This window comes from Geotrypetes seraphini, chromosome 6 (assembly GCF_902459505.1).
Source record: "Geotrypetes seraphini chromosome 6, aGeoSer1.1, whole genome shotgun sequence".
In the NCBI taxonomy this organism is placed as follows: Eukaryota; Metazoa; Chordata; class Amphibia; order Gymnophiona; family Dermophiidae; genus Geotrypetes; species Geotrypetes seraphini.
Genome location: NC_047089.1, coordinates 225,684,629 through 225,698,471, shown reverse-complemented (window position 1 = coordinate 225,698,471; position 13,843 = coordinate 225,684,629). Strand labels below are relative to the sequence as shown.

General features: G+C 43.3%; 1 protein-coding gene across 14 annotated transcripts in view; it reads right to left on the bottom strand.

Moving 5' to 3' along the window:
* Positions 1 to 13,843, bottom strand: part of ZBED1 (zinc finger BED-type containing 1) — a 404,682-nt gene that overhangs the window by 380,971 nt on the left and 9,868 nt on the right. For 8 of the 14 annotated variants that reach the window (XM_033947474.1, XM_033947471.1, XM_033947468.1 and 5 more), the window contains exons 2-3: positions 5,813 to 5,914; positions 5,593 to 5,731 (exon numbers count right to left, since the gene is read on the bottom strand). The exons of 2 other annotated variants lie outside the window; for them this stretch is intronic. The gene's annotated coding sequence lies outside the window, so the exon portion shown is untranslated. The remainder of the gene's footprint in view (positions 1 to 5,592; positions 5,732 to 5,812; positions 5,915 to 13,843) is intronic. 4 more of the 14 variants (XM_033947476.1, XM_033947478.1, XM_033947477.1 and 1 more) reach the window with 1 other exon arrangement.

The window sequence follows — 13,843 nt, the reverse complement described above, 5'->3', positions numbered from 1 at the left end:
GCGCGCTGCTATAAACCGGCACCTGCACAATCAGCTGCACATGGCCGTGACAAACACTGATGAAAGAGAGCCTCAGAATAAACAGGACTACTGCTGCACTGAAACCCAACAATGAGAACAAGTACGAGCATGAAATCGCATCGCTACTGCTGCGCTGTAACCAACAAGGAAACAAAGCGCGTGCATGCAAAGGGCGGGAAGTCCCGGCTCCCTCCATGGATTTCTAGTCATAAAACTTAGCCTCAATAAAATATCCATACCTTAAATGTATGATGACCGAACCCACAGTACTAAGACTCCCAAACAGAACCTGAAGTTCAAACAACTGTAAAAGCCAGACATACTCACAGCTTGTTGTTAGGGCCGGTTGAAGCCAGTTTGCAGCAAAAGCATGGCAGAATGTAACAACTGTGGTCTCTTTTTTTTTTTTTTTACAGAGAAGGGAAAGAAGAAAAAATTTGAGACCCAGTCAGACCCTCTAGCAATGGAGGGAGGGTGAGGCAGGGAAAGGGGGGGCCCAAGTGTAACCTCTAAAGCCGGCACCGTTCAGCCGGACACCCCTGTCTCACTGAAGAGAAAAATCTCAACAGGAGAAATAGCACTGCCAGCTCACTGAAGAGAAATCTCAACAGGAGAAACAGAATGGCAATCTCACTGAAGAGAAACCTCAACAGGAGAAAATAAAGTTCCAGCCACAGCCAGAATTCAGGAGCTAGTTGAATAGCGACCTTTTCCTGCTGGGAGATAGAGATTACTGATGAGACAGGAGGAGTGCCAGCCAATAGGACCACCTGTTAATCAGTTTCTCTATCTCCGCCTGCTGGTAGATGTGAGCTATCCCATTGGTCTCTGGATTCATCTGCTGCTGTTGCTAGGGAACTGGAAAATGCAGCCACCTGGACCCTCAGGGAGCCAAAGCCAGCCCCTACTCTAGAAAACCTAAAACATCAGAAACCTGAGCTCTTCAGGGAGAAAAGAATCAATCCCTGTACCAGATTTCAAATACACGCCAGACCCTGATATAAGCCAGAGACACAGACATAGGACTTACCAGAAGAAACTCCAACCTTTTGGGCAGAAGAAGCAGGTCTTCCACCAGCAAATAAGTTTTTTTTAAGTTTATTAGGATTTTATATACCGCCTATCAAGGTTATCTAAGCGGTTTACAATCAGGTACTCAAGCATTTTCCCTATCTGTCCCGGTGGGCTCACAAACTATCTAACGTACCTGGGGCTATGGAGGATTAAGTGACTTGCCTAGGGTCACAAGAAGCAGCGCGGGATTTGAACCCACAACCCCAGGGTGCTGAGGCTGTAGCTTCAACCACTTCAAATGCCTGAGATCAGCTCCACCAGCAAGACCAGATAAGGATGATATGCAATTCTGCCAAACACAGAGCCAATGAGAAGCCATGGAGGAAAGGCATCAAGTTGAATTGTGGAAGTCCCCAGTGGTCCACAATAAGCTAAAGGACCAAATCTCCAGCTCCCATTCTCTCGGATCCAAGAGAGAGCAACTGAAAAAGTCTGCTTGCACATTTGTCCTTGCCCACAATATGGACCACTGAGAAAGCCTGCAGATGCATCTCTGCCCACAAAGACTCAATTTACGCCATTGCCGTGGCATTGTCCAACATCACCCAGACTGCTTCCCTTCCAGGAAAGGTTTAAACACCTGCAGGGCCAGACAAACCACTCAGGATCCGCAGAAGGTTGACAGACCAGGACGCCTCCTGGCATGATGAGGTGCTCTGTGCCACCTGTCCAAGACAATGAGCTCCCCTACCAAGGAGACTTGCATCCATGATAATAAGAACCCACTGAGGGGGATCCAGAGGCACCCCACTCAAAAGGTTCACCAGACTGTCCCATCATGCCAAACTCAGCCTTGCCCTAGGTGGAAATGGAAGATGACAATAGAAGTCCCAAAAGACCAGAGCACACCAGAAAAACAGGGACCAATGTAGAAAGCACATGTGAGCCCTCGCCTACGGCACCACCTCCAGAGTCACAACCATGGAGTCAGGAGCTGCAAATAGTCCCAGACTGTGATCACAGCAGCTTGCACATCCAATACCCCTGTGCTGGTAGCTTCTTTGCTCACTTTTCTGGAAGGAAAATCATTTCCAACTTTGTGTAGAAACGGACTCCCGGGTAAACCAAAACCTGAGACAGTATGAGGTAGCTCTTGGGTCAATTCACGACTAAATCCAGAGATTCCAAGATAGATGACCTGAGCACTGGCCTGATTGGCTTCCATCACGGAATCTGCTTTAATCAACCAGCTGTCCAGATACAGGTGGACTTGAACATCCTGACGTCAAAGACATGCAGCCACTATCACCATCACTGTGAAGAATGTGCATAGCACCACAGCAAGGCCAAAGGGCAAGGCCCAAAACTGAAAATGTTCCCTTTCACACAAAAGCACAAATATCTTCTGTGATAACCATAGTGGGAATATGGAGATAAGCCTCTATGAGATCTAGGGAAGTGAAAAACTCCCCTAGACGAACCAATGCAATAACTTGAGTGTAGAGTCTCTATGTGATAATTTTGGACTCTGAGGCAAGCATTGACCCCTTTGGGGTCCAAAATGGGGTGAAATGAGCCATTTTACTTTGGGACCGTGAAATAAAGGCATACCACCCCAGACCACACTAATCCAGAGGCACAAGTTCCACCTTCCTGAGAGTGCACAGACGAATTGAATTTACACTTCTCCCTCCAAATTCACAGGTTTATAACTTGCGATTTCGGTTATATGCAAGTTTCTAAACCTTGACCCACCCCCGCCTCATGGACCTCTCCACACTGTACCTGGTGGCCCAGCAATGATTGCTACCTTAGGGAGCAATCTTCCTTTGTTCCTGCCCCGTGCAGAGCTGTCACCAAAAATGGTTGCCGTTAGTTCCTGCTGTAGTCTCATGAGACCCCGGGAACTCATGCCAGCCATTTTTGTTGACGGCTCTGCACAGGGCAGGAGATTAGGAAGATTGCTCCTGCCCCGCTTCAGTGCTGGGCCACTAGGTAAGGTGTGGAAAGGTCTGGGAGGCAGGAGGGTGGCGGGGGTGGGTCATAAAAGTTATTTGCGATTTTTACATATTCGCGGGCCGGCTCCTCCCCTAAACCCTGAGAATATGGAGGGAGAAGTATATTCATTTTGATAACACGCTATTGAAGTATTATGGGGCACACAATATATAAAATTTCTCTAACAATTACAAAATAACTAATTTGCACAAACAGCACAATGCATAAACCAAAAAACTGCTAAATTATATTAAAGTCACTGTTATCACCTACAATTCTTGATTATCCAACCTACAATTCTTGATTATCCAACCTACAATATTGTTGAAACAAAACTGACTTGATTAACTTCTGAAAAGTTGAATAAGAAAGATCAGTATGGAAACTTTCCAACAACAAGTTCCAAAGTGCGTATCCAGCATAGGAAAAGGCTCCGCTCCTTGTTGAGAAAAGTTTGACCACTTTGGTGGCAGCAATGGCCTGCTGCTTCAGGACCAAGCCATGGAGTGTTGGGCACTGGCCAGGCGAACTCCAGTAAGAACCCCTACCTGATTATCTCCAGAACCCACTGATCTGAGGTGATGTGGACCCGTTCATCCAAGAAAAGAGACAACCTACCTCCCACCTAGATGCAGGAGGGGGCCTGGTGCACCCTCTCTGAGCCAAACAAGTGGCTGTTCTTCTTAAAGAATTTGCAGCAGTGGCTCTCTTGAGGCCATGAAAGGAGCTCTGCTTAAAAGATCTGCCCTGGCTACTTCTCTAAGCCAAAGAGCTACAAGCAGACCGAGAACAACCTGACTCCCTTACAGCAACCTCTGGATGCCGAGCAGCACTACATGCCCTTCTGCCTCAAATGTGGTAGCTGCAGAGGATGCAACTCTACCATGTCTTTCACCAATTTCTCCAAATCTTCAAAGAGCAAGCATCTCCTAAAGGGCAGCTGAATCAACAGCTTCTTAGAAGCCAGATCTGCCACCCAGTGGCATAGCCATAACTATAACCATTGACAATCTACTACTGAAAGGGCTACAGAGTAGGAAGCCAGACAAATCAAATCATAAAGGTTGTCAGCTAAAAAGGCTGTCCCAGTTTCCAAATAAGCCACCTCTGGGGACTCTGGAAGCTGCCACTGCAGCAAAGCTCTCACCACATAATCATGTGGCAGCCTGAATGCAAGAAACCCCCACAGAAAAGACCAGGCGGAGCTGCTGCTCCACCTTCTTGATATGGAGTTTAAGAGCCGAACCCCCCCTGAACCAAACAGCAGTCATCTTCATGACCGCTGTAACTAATCTACCTTAGGGACAGAGGATATTCTTTGCGGGGACAGGCGGGGATGGAGGAGATTCTGGTGGGGATGGGCAGGGACGGGTGGAATTTCTGTCCCCTTGCAACTCTCTATCTGGAAATAGAGAATACTGGGGAATCAAAGAGTATGCCATCTGAGGTAATAGATCTCTGTTTTGGTGTTCTCTATCTCCACCTGCTGGTGGATGGACTTAACCCATGCAACTGGATTTGTCTGATGATGATGACAGGGAAGAAGTATGAATAAATGTAATCTTTTTTGTAAATTTTCTTTCCTTGATTCCTGATAGCCCAGTCCAGACAAGTGTTTTGTGCCCCTTCCTGACCAGCACATGGATGTAGAAATATTCAATTCTTCCAGTGACATCACTGCAGCCTGGAATTCTCTAGTATGCCATTGCCAAAGCAGGATTAGGTCTACCTTGTCACACTCCATATTTTATTTATTTATTTATTCATTCATTCAATTTTCTATATCATTCTCCCAGGGAAGCTCAGAAAGGTTTACAGGCATTTATTCAGGTACTCAAGCATTTTCCCCTGTCCCATTGGGCTCACAATTTATCTAATGTACCTGAGGCAATTGGGGGATTAAGTGACTTGCCCAGTGTCACAAGGAGCAGCGTGCTGAGGCTGTAGCTTTAACCACTGTGCCACACTGTAACTTTATTTTTTTAATCCAAAATAGGAACCACATACAGACACAGGAAAAGAGTGGACAAAGCCTGAATGAATTCAAAACACCACATTCTTCCAGGGTATTTCCTAGACTGATCTAGCAGGATTCAAAATAAGGAGATTAACAGGTATGAATAAATTTCATTTTTCTTATTGTCTCTGCTAGACCAGTGCAGACAAGCAGGATGTATACCCAAACAGTATTCACTAGGAAGAAGATAAAATCCATAAAACACCACTCTGGCAAACATTATTCATCTTTTAGTGCCTGACAAAGAAGCACTAAGATGACTAAGTGGCCTGTCCAGCAAATGTCTTTAGGAGCCACTACCAAGGATTCCCCCAAGAGACTGCCTGAACTTGAGTGGAGAGACCCTTCTAGCCTCTAAGATGACCACTCTCCTATGAAGGCTGTATATTGCCTCAATGGTGGATTAAATTCATGTGTTAAGAAAGACTTGGCTGCCTCATACCTTAATACAGCCCCAACCCTAGCCCCAGAAGAGCACAGACAACGTGATAAGAAGAAATTAGTACCACATAATATGGAGAAGTATTCTGTAGACAACTAACCTATGAAGATGTGTAGCTGACCCTGATGAATACAAGCCAGAGGAAAGCAGCAGATTCCCCTCATGATAATTTTGTCCGATTATCAGCAAATAGCACTTTTTTCATATGTTGTTTCTATAAACATTCTGTCGATAGTAACCTCAAAAAAAAAAAAGAAAATTTAAATTTAATATTTGCATTTTCTTATACATTTCAAGTTTGCAATGCAGTACCAATCTACCTTTTGTCTCAGAAGCAAGGTAGAAAAATGAGATTTCAACAGTCCTATCCAAGATTCGAGTCCAAATAATCTAGTATCTTGCTTGTAAACCTTATCCACCATCTGTTGGAAAAAAGTCACAGAGCTGAACAACAGTCTTCCAAATATCAAGCAGAGATAATACTAGAAGGCACTTCAGAAGCTGAACTTACATGGAACTGAAGGAACTAGTAGACTAAAATGCTCTGAAACATTCAACTAGTATCCTCCTTCTGAAAGAGTTTGGACTGAAAATCAGATGAAGAGTTGGGGTGGGTCGACCTCCCGAACTTATCAAGGCACTAGATAATACACACCATGGAGTCCTATCCAAAGGAGCCGTTACCAAATGTTTCTATTCGCAGAACCCCTGTACAAGTTGGTAAACCAAAGCAAAAACCCTGGCCTTAAATTTTCCACTTCCCCAAAAGAATACCACCATACCTGCCACCGAAGTAACAAAGTTCCAGAAAATTTTGGCTCCAAACCAACTTACAACAATATTCCTCCATAGCTCTGACAGGGATCCAAAGGGGTCTGGCTTGGTCTGCCCCTTTTGGTATACCCCTGCAGCCACGCTGGTGACATCAACAGGCTGTCCTGAGCACTGCTTCAACAGCTCTCCTTTCACAGGCTGCCTCAAAACAAACACAGTCTCTGCTCTTTACCACATATACCAGTTTTCATGGTTGTTCCTGCTTCTAAGCCAGACTCCAATTTTCATGGTTCCAAACCTAGTCTCAAGGGATTCTGCATTCTAGAATCTAGCTTCTATGATCTCAAGGCTAATTCCAAAAGACTCTGGTACTAGAGACTCCAAGTTCTTATCTGGCATCATAACCCCTAATGATAGTATTGTGAGGCTACCATATGGAGTCAGAGCTTCCAGTTTCAATATGGGTGACAGAGGGGCTGGCATTATCTATGGGCCTGGAGCAATGCTTTTTTTTTTAACTTTATATCATGCCTCTCTCACTTAGCCATCTCCCCAGTGCACTGGCTTCCTCTTTGTCTGTCTTCCATTGGATTTCTCTCACTGCTGTTATTGTTAAAGCAATATCTCTGTAGTTTTCTCTCAAGTTGCTGTTTTATATGGATCTGTCTGTCTGTCTGTCTGTAGCCAAGCCCTATGTACTTTTATTTCTTCCTTCAGCTGTTCATTGCTAACACCTTGTATATCTTCTAACTTTTTCACCCTGCTCCAGATCTTTTCTCAAAATTACATCTCACAGTATTAGCTAAGATGCTCTCTCATTTCCTTATCTTTAATCCCTCCAACACTGCAATTCTCAGTTACCAGGTTTTATCCCCTTATTCCTTCCATTAATTCAATTTCTCTCTCTCCCCACATCTGATTGCAAACATTTTCTCCATACTTCCATAATTTATGTCCACTATCAACTATTTAACATCTATACAACAGAATCCTCATATTGCGATAGTTGCCATAACCTGTTTCAAGATGTGTTTTTCTACCTGAGCTCAGACTAGACTATTTAATAAATCTTTGCAGATCTGCCTGACACATCAAGCCACCCACTCTAACTCTTACAAAATTCAGCAGCTAATTTACTGTTTTCCCACTTCACTCTCACAACTTTTCCTTCACTGGTTTTCTGTTAAATTATTCTAACCTTTACCCTTAAAGACATTCATGCCCTCTAATCTGACCACCTCTTCTTTCATCTCCACCTTAACAAGTTCCTTGCCCTCATCTCCTCCTCTGCATTCCTTGTACTAAGCAGTCTACCTTTCATTTTTGTTCTCTTTCTACTGTATATCTAGATCAGTGTTTTTCAGCATGCAGTATGCATACCCCTGGGGATACACAGGCCTTCTGTTGGGGGCACACGGCATGGCCGCCGAGAAAAATATTATTGGTCCGCCAGTCGAAGCCACGCTGACGCCACCGGGAATCTCTCCTTGCTGCCCGTTGAGATTTGGGAGTTTCCAGTTCAGTTTTGCACCTTTTTCTCCTGAAGCCACTGCCAAGGATCCCTGCCCCCCCCCTTCTTCATTCCTCCTGTAACTGACCCACAAGGTTTCCCTCCAATGTCAGAGCTGATGTTAGAGGAAAGCCTTCTGGGTCAGAATTACCTCCTTGCCACATTCACTCCTTCAACAGCTTGTTGGGGGGGACGCACAGCCGGCAGCAGTTCACACGCTGCACATAGCTGACCCGGAAACCTTCTCTCTTGACGTCAGAGTTGACATCGGAGGGAGGGTTTCTGGGTCAGCCACTGAAAGCAGATGGAGCGAGTGTGGCTCGATCAAGTAAGGGGACATGAAGGTTTTTTGGGGGACAAAGGGAGAAAGGAGGGGGAGGAAGCGTGTTAGGGCATGGGAGGGCACAATTCTGGGACAACGGCTGAAAGGAGGGGAAGGGGCATGAATTCAACTCAGAAGGGAGGTGGCATGAACATGGGATACAGAAGGGAGGGAGGAAGGGAGCACTAACTTGGGACATAGGAGGGAGGGAATAGATAGGGATAATTGCTGGGTATGAGTGAGTGAGTAAGAGGGTAAGAGATGGTGGACATGGGGAAAGGAAGAAAGAGGAAAATTGGGCATAGAGAGAGGAGAGATGTAGAGATGCATGAGAGGGCAAAATGTTCGATATGGTGGTGGAGAGGGACAGAGGGACAGATTGAAGAGGATGCAAGGGGGAGGAATATTGGACATAGTGATGGAGGGAGAGATTTGGCATGGTGCTGGAGAGGGGTGATTGAGAAATGGGCATGGGGCTGGTGGGCAGTGGTGAAAAATGCTGCACATGATTCATAGGATAAAAGAGAGAAAAATGTTGGATGTGACAGTAGAGGTGGTGAGAGATATGCCTGAATTGACTTTAGCTCACACCTTTTCAGTAGTAGCTAAAGATGAGTTACATTCTGGTATATAAAGTACTGTATTTTCCAGTCCTCAGAAAGCTTACAATCTAAGGGCTCCTTTTATAAAGGAACATTACCAATTAGCGTTTGTTGAATGTAAAGAGCCTATGGGAAATGAATGGGCTTCTTTGCATTCAGCATGCCATTAATCAGTAGCACCGCTTTGTAAAAGGAGCTCAAAGTTTGTAGCTGAGACAGTGGAAGATTAAGGGCTATATTCACTAAACTCTTTTTTGGGGGCGATCTGTGTGGTCCATTGCCGAGTCTTGCTGAGCGACCGATTCACTAAAGAGTCCCCATGCAAATGATCTGAGCGGACACATGCCTACAAGCGATCCTACAGATCGCTGCAGAGCAATCCAGACACTTGCGCAAACCATCTTCTCTTCCTGAAGATGCGATTCGCGCATGCGTTTGCAAAGCTCACTCAGCTCGAGGTCAAAACAAAAGGGGAGAGGTGGCTGCACTCGTTGGCCCCATGAGAATGGGGATCTAGCCCTAATCAGACTAGAACAATGCCGTAGTGCATCCCTGCTTTTAAAATCACGGGTTAAAAACACAGGTTCGCAGAGAGGCAGGGTGGCAGAGAGTAGAGAGCAGGGCAGTAGAGAGCAGGGTGTTTTTTTGCACAAGGGAGATGTTCTATTTTTATGGTTTCAGGGCTGCAGGGCTAGGATTTCAGGGCGGCAGAGGGCAGGACAGTCGGCAAGGACCTGAGCGACTGGTCCTCAGCAATCACTTCAGTTTGGATTGATCAGCCCAATCGGTGTTCCTTCTTCTCTTTAGTGAATCAAGGCCCTTCCTACTTTGCATGCCGTTTCCCCTCATTTGCATGGGTGGATCAGATCGGGCAGAAGGTTAGTGAATTGAATTGGGGAACGATCACAAACTGGTCGGGACACGATCAGACTGTTTAGTGAAGCTAGCCCTAAGTGACTTGCCCAAGGTCATAAGGAGCAGCAGTGGGATTTGAACTGGGCCTTCATGATTATCACTGCTTTTAGGTTGCTCCTCCACTAAGAAAATCTTCACTTTTAATAGTTGTATTATAAAATATTTACCTAGTGTTCCTACTTCAAAATAGCAAATCTAGTGTCAATACTTCTCATTATGCTGGGAAAAAATATATCAAAGCTAACTGCACCATCCAATCCCCTCCTCCCACCCTCAATCAATGCTATCTGAAGGACTTTTACAGAAAGCTATCAAATTTACAACCCAGGGAAAGTTGGCTTTAAGTAGAGAACAGATGCTACAGAACTGCTTCACCAAAATGACTGTCTTATAAGAATATCCTTACTGGGTCAGACTAGTGGTCCATCTAACCCAGTATCCCATCTTCACGGTGGCCAATCTAGGTCATAAATTGGAGTTGTGTTCTAAACAGTAGTAAAAAATAAACATATGGACTGAGGACCAAGTAGTCACTTTGCAGATTTCTTCAATAGATGTACAGCAAAAATGACCTACTCCATACAGTGTGGGCTATTAAATGTACTTGCAGGGTCAGACCAGCCTGAGTATATGCAAAGGAGATACAATCTGCTAGCCCAAGTGGAGATGGTTCTCCTGGAAACAGAAACTCCTAGCTTATTAACGTCAAAGGTGACACATAGCTGGGAGGATGTTCTATGTGGCTTAATCCAGGTAGTATTACATTACATTAGAGATTTCTATTCCGCCATTACCTTGCGGTTCAAGGTGGATTACAAAAGAGTTATAGAAGGTGGATTACAAAAGATGATCACTGGTCATTTCTACTAAAGATAAAGAGTAGATCAAGTAGTATCGGTGAGTTGGGAGGAAGATGGGAAGAAGGAATATATTCGTGGTGTTAAGACTTTTTCAGGGTTTTCTTGAAGAGTATGGTTTTTTTTCTTTTCTGAACATCTTGTAGTCTGGGGTTGTTATCAGTAGATTGGAGATTTGGTTATCTAGTTTTACTGCTTGAGTGGCTAGGAGGCCATCGTATAGTTTTTTCCATTTAACTTCTTTGATTGGGGGGTGAGTGAATGGAGTGTGAGTTTTTCTATGTCTGGTTGAGATAGTTTGGATGAGGCGGTTGTTCAGGGAGGTTGGGCTGTTTCCATTTATAGTTTTAAATAGTATACAGTAGAATTTAAATAGTGTGCTTTCCTGAATTGGAAGCCAGTGCAAGTTGAGGTATGCCTCTGTAATGTGGTTGTGTTTCCTCAATGAGTAGACGAGTCTCAGAGCTGTATTTTGAATTGTTTGTAATTGTTTAGTCATTGTTGCAGGGCAGGGGAGATAGAGGATGTTGCAATAGTCTAGTAGACCTAGGATTAGGGATTGTACTATGAGCTGGAATTGTGTTCTTTCGAAGAATTTTCAGGGAGACGAGACATTTTTTAGATATATTAATGATAGGAAGAAGTACAAAAGTGGCATTTTGAGACTCAAAGGTGAAGGGGAGGAATATGCCAGAGTACACTTAAAGTCCAAGGTGTGAAGGGCTGCTTCTCCAGGATAGGAATGTGGCTTTGGAAGGAAACAGGCAAAACAATGAATTAATTGAGGTAGAATTTCAAAACTACTTTAGAAAGGAATTTTTGGTGTGTTTGCAGGACACATGTTTCGCTTCTGAAGCTGCACTCCGTAGGTTGTGCTAATCTACATATCCCAACGGTTAAGAAATTAAGGCTGAAAGTGTCTTGGGCAAGTATGTTTTCCTATATAGACCCCCAAGAATGGAATGAGATCCCACTGTATATACAACAACAAGAAAACCTGAATAATTTTAAGATTACTAAAAAGGTACTTATTTTGTAAGATGAAGTATGGGAATTGAATCCCCTGTTGTATATTTGAACACTGGTCGCTTATATGTTTTTCCTTACTGTTTGTGACTACTTCATTGTATGGGTATTATTGTTTTTATTATTATGTATGTATTTGTTATGACCCGCTTTGTATAAAGCGAGATATAAATAAACTATAAACTACTCCGCAGAGCTGTGGAATCAGTACATAAAACATTCAACATCGACTGACTCCTTTATGGTATCTCCACTTTGACTCTAATTCCTTTATTTACCGTATATATCTATATAGATGTTGTACTACATGCAAAGTGTGGCTTCTTGAAATTAATAGCCGCCCTCTGGACCAACTCCATCCTGGTTATATCTTTTGAAGATGCAGTCTCCAGAATTGTACCCAGTACTCTAAAAGAGTGCCTTAATCTCTAGTGAGGATTATCACCTCCTTTTCCTACTGGCCATTCCTCTTCCTATATACCCAACCATCTTTCTGGCTTTGGATGTGCCCCCCCCCAAAACCTATTTGGCCATCTTAAGATTGTCAGAAATGAGGATCCCCAAGTTTCACTCTTCTTTTAAACACAGAAGTACTTCTCCTCCTAAATGGACTACAGAAACTCAAGGAAGCAATACCAAGTGCATGATCCTGCATTTTTTTAGCATTAAATCTTAGTTGTCAATTTATGGAACTTTCTTCTAGCTTAGCTAGATCCCTCCTCATACTATTCACATCATTAGGGATGTCAACCCTATTACAAAGTTTTATATCACCTGCAATATCATTCACAAAGATGTTAAAAAGAACCGGTAGCATCCTTTACTCAGAATGAATTCCATTTACCACCACCTTCTATTCTTCCACTTAACCAGTTTCTAACCCAGTTACTGATTTTAGTCAAGACCAAGAACACTCAGTTTGTTTATCCATTTTCTATGTGGAATCATATCAAAGGCTTTACTGAAATTTAAGTATACTACATTGAGTGTGCCCCCTAAATCCAGCAGTTTGGTCCACCGTTAGTCTGACAAGACCTTACTCTAGTAAATCATGATGCCTCAGACATCCAGCTCCCGAAGAGTTTGGGTGGAATCCAATTTGTCTCAAGAATGCAAGAAACAAGACCACTCAATTTAGAAGAAAAGGGGAAGACCACCTTTCAAGGGCCAAACCATAAGTCTAAAGGGATCCAGATCTTACATGGGCATCGGCACCAGCAAATAGAAGCCTGGGCCCTCTTGGAAGAAAAATTAGGGACCCTGGCAACAATCAAACCAGGTCCATGTACCAGATAACGATACATGAATGGATCTTGCCACCTTCTGAAGGGCCTGCTCAAAGGACCATGGAGGGAACACAGGATACTTTTTACACTAACTTAAAACATTCTTGAACCTGAAAATGTACTCTCTTTCTCACCTTGCAAAAAAATCATAGGATATTCACAATTGAGGCTTATTTTGTTGAGTTGGGAACAGAATTAGGAAAGCTCACTCCTCTGTCTCCCAGCATAACCTGGAGATTTCTCCATTCACACTAGAGCTGCCCAATTCAGGGAAAATTTTTTTGATTCAATTGGATATTGAATCAATTTTTCAATGACACAGCTTTTTAAGTTTTTATTGTAAAATTAAACAAGTCAGATTAATACAGATTGATTCTGCACAACCAATGCAAAAAGAAAACCATGTCCTTTTCATACACACAGAACACAGATATACCCTCGCCCAGTATGGAATAAGTAATCACAAACTAAAGATAGAAATATGTAGACAAAAGTTAAACTAAACAGCCAAGAAGCCAGACTCTGCATACAATGTAACACCACAGAAAGAGTAACACATGTCCCCTAATACTGTGCAAAATATTAACAAAATAGAAATAAAACAAAAATGGAAAATAAGAAAATACAATTTTATTGGACTAATCCATTTTTAAATTAGCTTGCAGAGGCCAAAACCTCATTCTTCAGGTCAGTACAGTATACTGCTGTTATGGTATCCTGTCTTGACATGGTTAATAAAAAATGTATTAAAATTAAGTCTAACAAATATATTAAGGGGTCCTTTTATCAAGCCGCGATAGGGTTTAACGCGCGTAATACCGCACATTAAACCGCCTGCCGCACTAGCCTGCATTGCCTGCATTGAGCAAGTGTTCGTTTTTTAGCCGGCCACAGGGGTTAGCGCGTGATGAAATGTCAGACACGCTAACCCCGCTAGCGCGGCTTGATAAAAGAAGCCCTAAATGTTTTTAAATAGAAAATGGAAATAAAGTATCAATAAAGCTACAGCTACATAAAGTAACAAAAAAAATTTTTTCTACTTTTCATCTTTTGCTTTAA